Genomic DNA, 10,806 nt, shown 5'->3' with positions numbered 1-10,806 from the left:
GCGCCTCCGCCAGGCTCCTGGGTGGAAGGACTGTCTGGTCCCCGGGACGCCTCTCCTCTCCCCCGAGTGTCCCTCTGCCCACTCCTTTCCCACGAATCTGCCTCGCGGGACGTCTGTTCTGTGCTGGGAGTGTCAGTTCCGCCCAGCCACGGCCTCTGCGGGCTCTCCACGAACGCTTGATGGATATAAACACGGACAGTGAATTTCAAGGGGGGTAGGATCCCCAGGCCACGATGTGGAGAAGAAATTCACCGCCCCCAGCCCCACCCCAGGAGCCTTGCCTGTCCCCCCTCCTCCAACAGCGACGAGCGTCTGTGTAGAAACATGCCTTCAAAGTGCACACCCAGCGACACTCGTGGGCTTTGTGCCCTGTGGGTTTTCATTTCACAACATGTGCTGGGCCGCAGTTCATACAGGCTCCCGCCTTCAAAACTAATTCTTAGCATTTCATTGCATGAACACACGGAATTCATTTAAGCAATCTTTATAGACAAATAGTCATGTACAAAATCCTGCTCTTGCAAACAAGTCTACAAGGTGTAATGAAAAATAGTCCAGTCTTCTAAAACGCTAACTAGGTGACAATTGCCATTAGATTCACCCAGTCCTGCCCACCATGCCCCCAGGTAAATGCGGTGCAATCATGCCTGACGTCCAGAGGGGGACAGATGCTCCAGAGACTGTAGCCTGTCCAAGGTCAAGCCTGGACGTGGATCCCTCGGGCCCTTCCCCCTGCAGCGTCACACACACACAGCTCCTGAGCGCGACTGTGCGCCAGTCCCAGGTGTGGAAGCGCTAGCACGAAGGCAAGATCCTTGCTGAGTTCACGGATGTCGCTCCTGTCTCTAACCCGTGCTCCCCCGCACTGCTGGAGCGTGGCTGGTGGGCGCGATGCCGTGACCCTGTGACTCTGTCACGTGGGTGATACTCATGAAGCTGAACACCTTTTCCAATGGAAAAGCCACTTGCATCTTTGAAATAGCTTCCCATACCCTTCCCAGGTGTAGTTAATAATTGCCAAATTTAATGTGCTAGTAGGCCACCGTCTGCCTGTCACTGCTCGGTTCTAAGTGGCTTGTTCCTTGTTTGTTTGTTTATTAATGCAACCTTAAAATGAGGCATGCGCTACAATTTCCATCTTTTGAAAGTGATTTTGATTAGGGAAGATTTACTCACTTAACTTCTATATTATCTGTGTTTAAATTTAACACCACTTTCAAGACTGGAATGCGCTCTTCACTATGTTTCGGCAAGTGTCTGTTAATTCCCACGCATGAATTTTACATTGGATTTAAATTGTGCATGAAAGCCACCCATGAGATAAGGGCTAAAATGATTTTTATTCTGGTCAAATGAGAACATGTCCACCAGGCGAAAGAAAATGATACAAGAGAGGATAGCTGTATTTCCTCCCCCAAAGAAAAATTATGTAACCCTCCAGTGGCCATTCTAGAACCTTCTCTGGGATGTGGCTACTTGAAAATCCCCTTCTACGTGTGAGAAGGAAGCTGAACGTCACTCAACGTTGCTCCTTCAGCGCATACTACACAAGGCTTAGGCTGCTGCATCGAGTTATGAGTTTCCGTTGTCTGGCAGGAAATTTTAAAGCTCAGCATACTACTTCTTTATGAAAACATAAATTCCACTAACTCCATATCGAAGGGACTGTTGATATTAGCAGACTCAGAGGTTTAATGATACAACCTCTTCCGTTGAAGATGTTGCCAGTTATTTAAGCAGACTGTGTCTCTCCAAACATACAAAGGATGGTAGAGCTTTATAAATAAAATGGTGAACAAACGTTCAGACCCAAGGAGAGGGTGTGAACTGTTATTAGGAAGGAAATATGAAGATTAAAACAAAGCCTGCATTTAGCTTCGACCAGCCCCTGCAGGGCTGAGGGGCGCCCCCAGCACCCTGGGCTGTGGCAGACACGGACCCGGAGTGTGCGGAGGGCGTGGCCACGCAGTACATGCCGCACCCGCTCTGGGGGCGCTTCGGCTTTTGGGATGTTTTGGGAAATTTATAACGTACAGTTTGATGTTCAAGACTCCTGGGGCCAGGAGTCCCCGGGTCCCTTTCGCCCGCTCCCCCTGTAGACAGTTCCTAGCGGCCCTCTGAGGTCGGGCCAGCCCACCCAGCGTGAGGGTACCATCAGCAAAGCCCTGGGCTCCCCGGGCACCTCTGGCTTCTGAGGTTTCCCACGTTTAGCTCCAGGGAAACGGGAGGCAGGGTATCCCAACTCTGCAACTCGCATGTGGAAGAGCATGCCGCCCTGAAGCGCTCACGGGCCTGTGGGGGGTCAGGCGCCCCCGGTCACAGTCAAGAGGCGCGTGAGGTCACGGCCGCAGGTTGCAGGCCGACCTCGCTCCCAGCAGCGGGACCGCCGTGGAGCCTGGACGCACTCCCTGGGTGACCCCGGACCTGCAGGGGGACTCGGGGGGCCCCCGTTGCCCCCACCCGTGTGGCCTTGCCTGCTCCCCACCCCAGCTCCAAGCAAACGCCCACGGCCTGAGGCAGCTCCTCTCTGCTGGGAGGAGAGGGCTGTCAGAACAGACGCTCCGTCAGAGTCCGGGGTGGGGGAGCGATTAGTCACTTCTCCCCTGCTTTCTAAGACAGCGGTGGCCCTGGACACCGAGTCAAGTCAGGGGAAAGCAGATTTCTACCCTTGCCCAAATTCCAGAAAAAACAAAGCCCTTTTATTTCTTTTTCACTATCTGTAGTACCTTATAACATCACATTTAATAAAGATTGTTATAATGGCAGATAAAAAAGTCATAAAGATGATTTAAGCAATACTGATGAACCACTATGAAAATGATCGAAAGCATTATGTGGTGAGCTAGGGATGATCCTGACCAAACACAATGGGAAATGATTGGACTGTTTTCTGGGAAGGGTTTACAAAAGCGGTGAACTCTGAGTCATATTAACAGCATAGCCTGTTAGGCAAAGCTGTGTGATTTAGTGGCAACCCAGCAGTTTTATAGATTCTGGGTGTGCAAGCTTGTATACACACAATACATGCACACACAGGTCATATCTGTTGTGAGTATATGTGGAGTAGACACAAGGGTAGTCGTGTGTGATGTTTGCACAGGGCTTCGGGGACACGGTGGGAAGGCTAGTCCGCGCTCTTCGGTCAGAAGTCTAATCACCCACCTAAGCTTTAATCCCGCTTGCACCATTTATGTTGGACACTTTATTTCTCTATACGTTTGTTTGCTCTGATAGAAATTATGGATAAGAATCTGGATGGAAGAGGAACACAGGTGTTTCGAGGACTGAACGGATGTGGTGAGAGGTACTTTGAGAGCAGAGCTTGGTACTTCTGTCCAGTCGCTCACTCATGTTTGACTCTGCGGCCCCACGGACTGCAGGAGGCTAGGCTTCCCTGTCCTTCAGTATCTTCCTCAGCTTGCTCACACTCATGTCCATCGAGTCGGTGATGCCATCCAGCCATCTCATCCTCTGATGTCCCGTTCTCCTCCCGCCTTCAATCTTTCCCAGCATCAGGGTCTCTTCCAATGAGTCAGGTCACCTCAGGTGGACAAAGTAGTGGAGCTTCTGTTTCAGCATCTGTCCTTCCAATGAATATTCAAGACTGATCTCCTTTAGGATGGACTGGTTGGATCTCCTTGCAGCCCAAGGGACTCTCAAGAGTCTTCTCCAACATCACAGTTCAAAAGCTTCAATTCTTTGGCGCTCAGCCTTCTTTATGGTATAATTCTCACATCCGTACATGACCACTGGAAAAACCATAGTTTTGACTAAATGGACCTTTAAAGTTGGCAAAATGTTTCTGCTTTTTAATATGCTGTCTAGGTTTTTCACAGCTTTTCTTCCACGGAGCAAGTGTCTTTTAATTCCATGGCTGCAGTCACCATCCACAGTGATTTTGGAGCCTAAGAAAATAAAGTCTGTCACTGTTTCCATTGTTTCCCCATCTATTTGCCGTGAAGTGATGGGACCGGATGCCATGATCTTAGTTTTATGAATGTTGAGTTTTAAGTCAGCTTTTTCACTGTCCTGTTTCACCTTCATCAAGAGGCTCTTTAGTTACTTTTCAATTTCTGCACTTGGCTGATGTCATTAGGGTGGAGTTTGGTTCTAGCAGAGACTTAAGGAACCCTTGGGCCTTCCCAGGTGGCTCAGTGGTAAAGAATACTGCCAATGCAGGAGATGCGGTTTCCATTCCTGGGCCTGGAAGATCCGCTGGAGGAGGAAATGGCAGCCCTCCTAGTATTCTTGCTTGGAAAAGCCCATGGACAGAGAAGCCTGGTAGGCCACAGTCCATGGGTTTGCAAAGAGTTGGACACAGCTGGGCACGCACATACAGTGAACCCTTAGCATTATCACCAGCATTTGCCGTCTACAGTGCTGTCACGGGCTCCAGTGCACTCGATCGAGCCCTTTATCCCTATTTCACAGAAAAAGAAAGTAAGACTTTGAAGGGATTTGCCCAGAGGAATACAAATGTTAATCGGCAGAGCTAGGATGAAACTAATAGTATTTGTCAGCTGTTTTAAAGAAATCCGCATCAAAGGGTCAGAGAGCAGAGATATATGAAGCCAGAGCTATTTTAGCAGATTCCTCCTTCTGGATGAATGGCACACTTTTCTTTAAAGTAGGCACCATTCGGAACACAACTCATGGAGCTTGTTTTGGGGAAGTAGATGTTGATTTCATTTTGAGTGACATCTTTAGCATGGAAATTAGCTGGGAGTGAGATCTCCTCCTTGGGCCCTGGCTCAGGGGAAACTCAGTTTCCTGGAGCACCAGCTGTGGGCAGCCACAGGTGCCCAGCTCGCGACCGTGGTGGCTAATTGGGACACACGGACGGAAAATGCCCTAAATCTAAACCTGCGGCACTTTTACTTCTCCCCTAACAGCAAGCCCCAGACTCCTTCTTGACTGGGATGCTCGGGGAATCTGGGGCTGTGGTCAGGATGTAAGTCCATGGGGCACCGGGGGTCACTGCCAGTTGAGCAATGGTGATGGAACCATGGGCTGTAACCCTGCGCCTTTCTGACTCTGAGCTGTAATCTAAAGAGGAGAACCAATGAAAGAACACTCCTGGGAATCCATAGCTCAAACAACTGCAAGGCAGCAGATGATAAGAATGTGCTGGTTCGGCACATTCAGCAGGTGATGGCCAAATGTGATCACACTGGGCGTTAGAGGTGGAAAGGGTGGTGGGCAGAGTGAGAGCAACCAGCCATCAGCTTCTGGGATGAAGAGCCCTGGGTCGGACCATTCTGGAGGTTCCCTCCAAAAGGACCAGGGGATGGAGTCATCCCACATTCTCTCCTGCGGACTGCAGAAGTCACATCTGTTTCACCAACAGCAAACACAAGCCAGGAGGAATCGAATCCTTTGTCCAAACAAGCAGCTGCACCTGCCGCGTGACCGGCATCCGCTCCTGTGCCTTGACCTCATCTCTGGCTTTGTGTTTTTCTCCTGCGTAGAAGGTCACTCCCAATTCATCCGTCTAATGACTTAACCTTGCAAGACCCAATTCTGGGGTCACATCCTCTGCAAAGACATCTTTCCCATCTGTAATCAGAGTGAAGATCTTTTTTTCATCCTCCTAAATCATCTTCCCCAGGTCTCTGGTTGCTCTGAGAAGTGACTGAGCTCCTCACATGGGCTGGGGCAGAGATGACCAGGCTCTGCTCTGCCCCGAAGGAAGGAGTTTCATGCCTGTTTACCGTGGTCCTTACCATGGGGACCTTCTGGGGACTGCGACCATGCCTCATTCATCTTATATCTCCTGAGCCTAGAAGGGTTCTTGACACAAAATAAATACTCAACATTGTTGAAAAAATGGGGAACTTGAGAAAACAGTGGTTCATACATAATTATCCCTTGGCACCTGAGACAGAAAGGGTAGTTATGAAAAAACCCTTTCCTTTGCATCCTTGTTCGCCATGTCTGCTCTACTACTAGCTTCTGAAATACTTTCAGTGGGCCTGGAAATAGACTTGGATTAGTGACTGAAATGGGAAGGCTCCTTGGAATTAGTGATTTGAGTAAAATGTAGATCTCTGAACAAAATTCCTTTCTATTCCATCACTAGCCACCCACATCTGGAGTCTGTATGGTCTTGGCTACTTATTAACTGCATCTTCTTAGCAGACTCACTTACACTCTCTAATCTTGCCTTTACTGAGCTCTGAAGTGGGAAGAATAATCACCCAGACTCGCATAATTCGGGAGGAATTTAGCGCTTGCCCGGTGCTGAGGTATAGGGTTGGGCTCAATCACTGGTAGGTTTTGTTGTGTCAAAAATGACACAGGATGGTCATTAATCACACATTCAAATGTACTGCACCTCTCCACACTGCTAGCATCACCATGGTCCTGAGTGGTGCCCCATCATACCTAAGTTTTGTATCTTCTAGACTCTAATTATGAATAAACAGCTTCTGAATGCCAGAAAGCTTACCCTGATGGAAGAGACCAGGTGGAATATTCCATGACATTGGTGGTTTTCTACTAAGGAACTACTGATTTCAAAATTCCGAGTTTTAAGAAATTTAACAGAAACTATCTCTTCATTCTCAGTGCAGATTTGTATAAAACTTTATATTCCTCATTCCTATATAATTGCTTATTGTTTCCAGACCAGGATCAGAAAAAAGAAAAGAAAATCTTAATTTTTTTTTAAACTGAAAAAACATGTATTTATGGTAATGTTGCATGTTCAAATTGGATAGGAAAATTTACTACCATAAAGTATGAAATCCTCTATGTCTGTCTGATTAAGAAACTTGGCCATGCAATTTATAGTTTCAAAACAATCCCCATCAAAATTCCAATGTCACTGTTTTACAGAAGTAGAAAGATCTGTCCTACAATTCATGTGGACTCTCCAGGAACCCCCAAATAGCCAACACAATCTTGAAAAAGAAGAAAAAACTTGGAAGCTTCATATTTCCTGATTTCAAAACTTACTACAAACTTACAGTAACCAAAATAGTGTTGGTGCTGGCATAAAGACACATACAGAACAATGGAATAGAATAGACAGCCTATAAATAAATACATCATATGTGGTCAAAGGATTCTTGATAAGGGTGTCAAGACCACTCAAGGGGAGAAGGGCAGTCTTTTCAGCAAATGGTCGTGGGAAAACTGGATATTTACATGCAGAAGAATGGCATTGGACCCTTACCTTACCCCATAAACAAAAAGTCACTCCATATGGGTAAAAACTCAGAACCAAACAGAGGAGCTAAAACTATACAGCTCTGAGAAGAAATTATATAGGAAAATCTTCATGATGTTAGACTAGGCAATGATTTCTTGGATACGAGACCAAAAAACACAGAACAAAAGAAAGATAAATTGGACTATGTTAAAATAAAAAACTTTTGGATATCAAAGGACACTACCAACCAAATGCCAAGGCAAAGTACAGAATGAGAAAAAAATATTTGCAAACCATTTATCTAATAAGGACTTAATATCCAGAATATATAAATAACTCTTATAATTCAATGATAACTACAAAGCTATCTGATTAAGACAAGAAACTTCAATAGACATTTACCCACAGAAGACACACAAGTGGCCAATGAATACATGAAAAGACCCTCAACCTTACTATCATTAGGAAAAGGTAAGTCAAAATAGCAGTAAGATACTACTTCGCATCCATTGACATGGCTATGATTAAAAACAAAACAACAGAAAACAAGGTGTTGGGAGTATGCGGAGAAACTGGAACCCGTGTGCGTGGATGGTGGGGATGGAAAATGCGGCAGCTGTGATCAAAAGTAGTATGGAAGTTCCTTAAAAAATTAACATCAGATCAAACAGCTTCACATCTGGATATATCCATGAGCAGAACTGAAAGCAGAGATTCAAACAAATATTTGTACACCTATTCACAGCATCCTTAATCTTAGTAACCAAAAGGTGGAAGGAACTCAAGCGTCTATCTACAGAGAGTGGATAAACCTAATGTGGTCTCTGCTTACCACAGAATCTTGTTCAGTCTTAAAGAAGAAGCGGATTCTGACACCGTCTACAATGTCATGCTGTTAAAATAACCAGTCACTAGCAGGCTACAGTCCATGGGGTCGCAAAGAGTCGGACACGACTTAGTGACTAAGCCACTACCAAAGGACCCACACGGGATCATCCCGCTCATACGGGGTCCCTAGAGCAGCAAACTCAGAGAGACAGGAAGAGGATGGTGGTGTCCAGAAGCTGGGAGGAGGCGGAGGTGAGTGCCTAACGGGGACAGAGTTTAAGTCTGGGGAGATGAACAGGTTCTGGAGATGGGTTGAGGGTGGTGCTCAGCTCCGTAGATGTCCATGCTGCTGAACTGAACACTTAGAGATGGTTCAGGTGGTCAATTTTACATTCTATGTATTTCACCACAATTCAAAAAAACCCTTAAGGAAGAACATTGGCCATAACTGGGCGGTTCCAAGGACCTGACTCTCATGGGCCACGGCAGCACCGAGGGAGGCTGATCAACAGTAACGGAAGCGACCTGTGATGACCCCGGACAGAGCACACAGGCCCTCAATGAAGACATGTCTAATTTCCTTACAGACAGAGTCCCTGAGTAGACGAGCAGTGGGAAGAGAGACCTAATTTTAAAGTGACTCTGTACAAAGGGACTTCTAGGTGGCCTTGGTGGAAAGAGTCCACCCACCGACGCAGGAGACCCAGAGGACAGGCTTTGATCCCGGGGCCGGGAAGATCCCCTGGCGGAGGGCATGGCAACCCACTCCAGCACCCTTGCCTGGAGAAGCCCATGGGCAGGTCATAGTCCATGGGGTCACACAGAGTAGACACGACTGAAGCGACTCAGCAGGCACGCTGTTCAGAGAAACCCCGGTACCACTGACAACGGCGAGCAGGCCTGTTAATCTGGCTGTGAGATTATTTTCTAGGTAATGCTGTAATTGGATAGAAAACCATTTGAGTCTCTGTTTGGTAATAGTGACAAATTCTGACTCTGCTGAGTTGATGAAGGTTGAGGGACGTCCTACCCTTGATCAGATACAGAGTCCCCCATCACGAACCTGTCTTTGTGCTTTTCCAAGAATGTGCTAAGGTAGCACACGCACGTCTGCACGTGGAGCCTGGCAGGACGTGGACCCTTACCTTCACGCGGCCCGTGGATCGCCATGCGTCTGTGGACCACCTGGACGCTTCCCTGACGGGATGTTGCAGATAATTCCAGAGACACAGACTCTTGACTGGACTCTCGGTAACTACATTTTTTCCTCCTCCACGAGGTGCAGTTGATCTAGAGAAGAAGCAGAGGGCAAGAGGAGTGAAATCGATTTCCATAGTGCAGGAAGGGTCCTACTTGGGGGCCTCATCACCGGGGAGGTTGGCCTTGAGGAGGAGACGTGATGACAACCGGCTGGTGCACAGACACAGCGGATGCTCCAGGGGACCCGGGTCAGTGTCACAGTGGATTCACTCTCCATAAATGATGCCTCAGAGGAAAATCTCTTTAGAAAACTAAATTACTGTTTGTGATGTCAAGATTACACAAAACTGCAGCCGTGCTCTCCTGAAACCAAGTGTAAGAGCTATTTCTGATTGGGTCTGAACATCATGAAGGCAGCATGAAATATTTAGAAGTGAGTCAGGAATGCAGAGTAATGTATCTGTGTGTCAACACGGAGCTTCTGCTGTCATAGGTTGTCAGATGTGGTTTTTTTTATCTTCTTCATTCAAAAGACAGTAAATAAGCTATAGTCCTTCCCACAGAAAAGGCTTTACAAGGACATGCTATTTGCTAATGAAAAAGGAAAGCAAAGTACAATCTCTTAAGTATTCATTTAAAATTTTTATTTGTTGCAACTATAAAGCAACAACCAAATGTAGGGTTTAAAATGGCCTTTGTGCATAATATTCTATGATGAATATTTGCATAGTGGGCACAGTTATTTTGAAGATGTTCTGAGATGTTACTAAATTGGTTACCAGTGGTTTGAATGGGATTCGAGGCAGTGGTTTTTATGAAAATGCATCTTAATTCTCATCATATGAAGAACATCAAAGTAGACAAATTTAAATAAATCTTATAAATCAGCCAACACAAAGCAAAACAATTATGTGATTGAAAAATAAGGGAGAAGGATGATATATTAATGATCAAAGCCATTTCATCTGATACATTGCCAACACTTTGCTCAAAAATCACATTTCAGTGAATAATTTACACATTTCACTTTCCTGGTAATCCCAGGAAGTCACCTGTATGGCTCTAAGCATTTCCTAAAGGGCTGAGGCAGCATCACATGGTTCCCCTTCTTTTCAGGGAATCTGTGGTTCCTACCCTGCAAGGACGAAGTTTACCCTGAGGGGCCATCAGGAAAACGATAGGCTTTCCATGAATGCATATGAGATCCTAATCTGTGGACAACATCTCATTTGGTGCATGCTCTGTTCTCCAGTCCCACATTCACAAATAAATCAGCGAGTTGAAAAAATATTCTCCTTCCCATGTAGACACCAGCCTGCTCTGAGCCTTTCTCAGACCCACTCCTCCAAATAGCATCAAGTCTGTTCTTCCATCCTTGTGACAGACTTCCCTGGTTCCCTCAAGCTCACGGGGAGCTGGGGTTCCCCACCAACATGAGACACCCTGTCCCCTTTCGGAGGACAGACAGAAATTAGGGTGGCTGTTAGCAGGAGACACCGCATCTCTCCTAGAGGGGTCTTCACCCCCTAGTCTTTATGGATGTAGATTAAAAACTCATTGACAGATGGATTACAGGCTAAATGCCCTTGAAGTATATTTGATGCTTCTGACTAAATGCATATCTA

The sequence above is a fragment of the Muntiacus reevesi genome, chromosome 10 (genome assembly GCF_963930625.1).
Source record: "Muntiacus reevesi chromosome 10, mMunRee1.1, whole genome shotgun sequence".
Classification (NCBI taxonomy): domain Eukaryota; kingdom Metazoa; phylum Chordata; class Mammalia; order Artiodactyla; family Cervidae; genus Muntiacus; species Muntiacus reevesi.
This window is presented reverse-complemented; position numbering follows the sequence as displayed.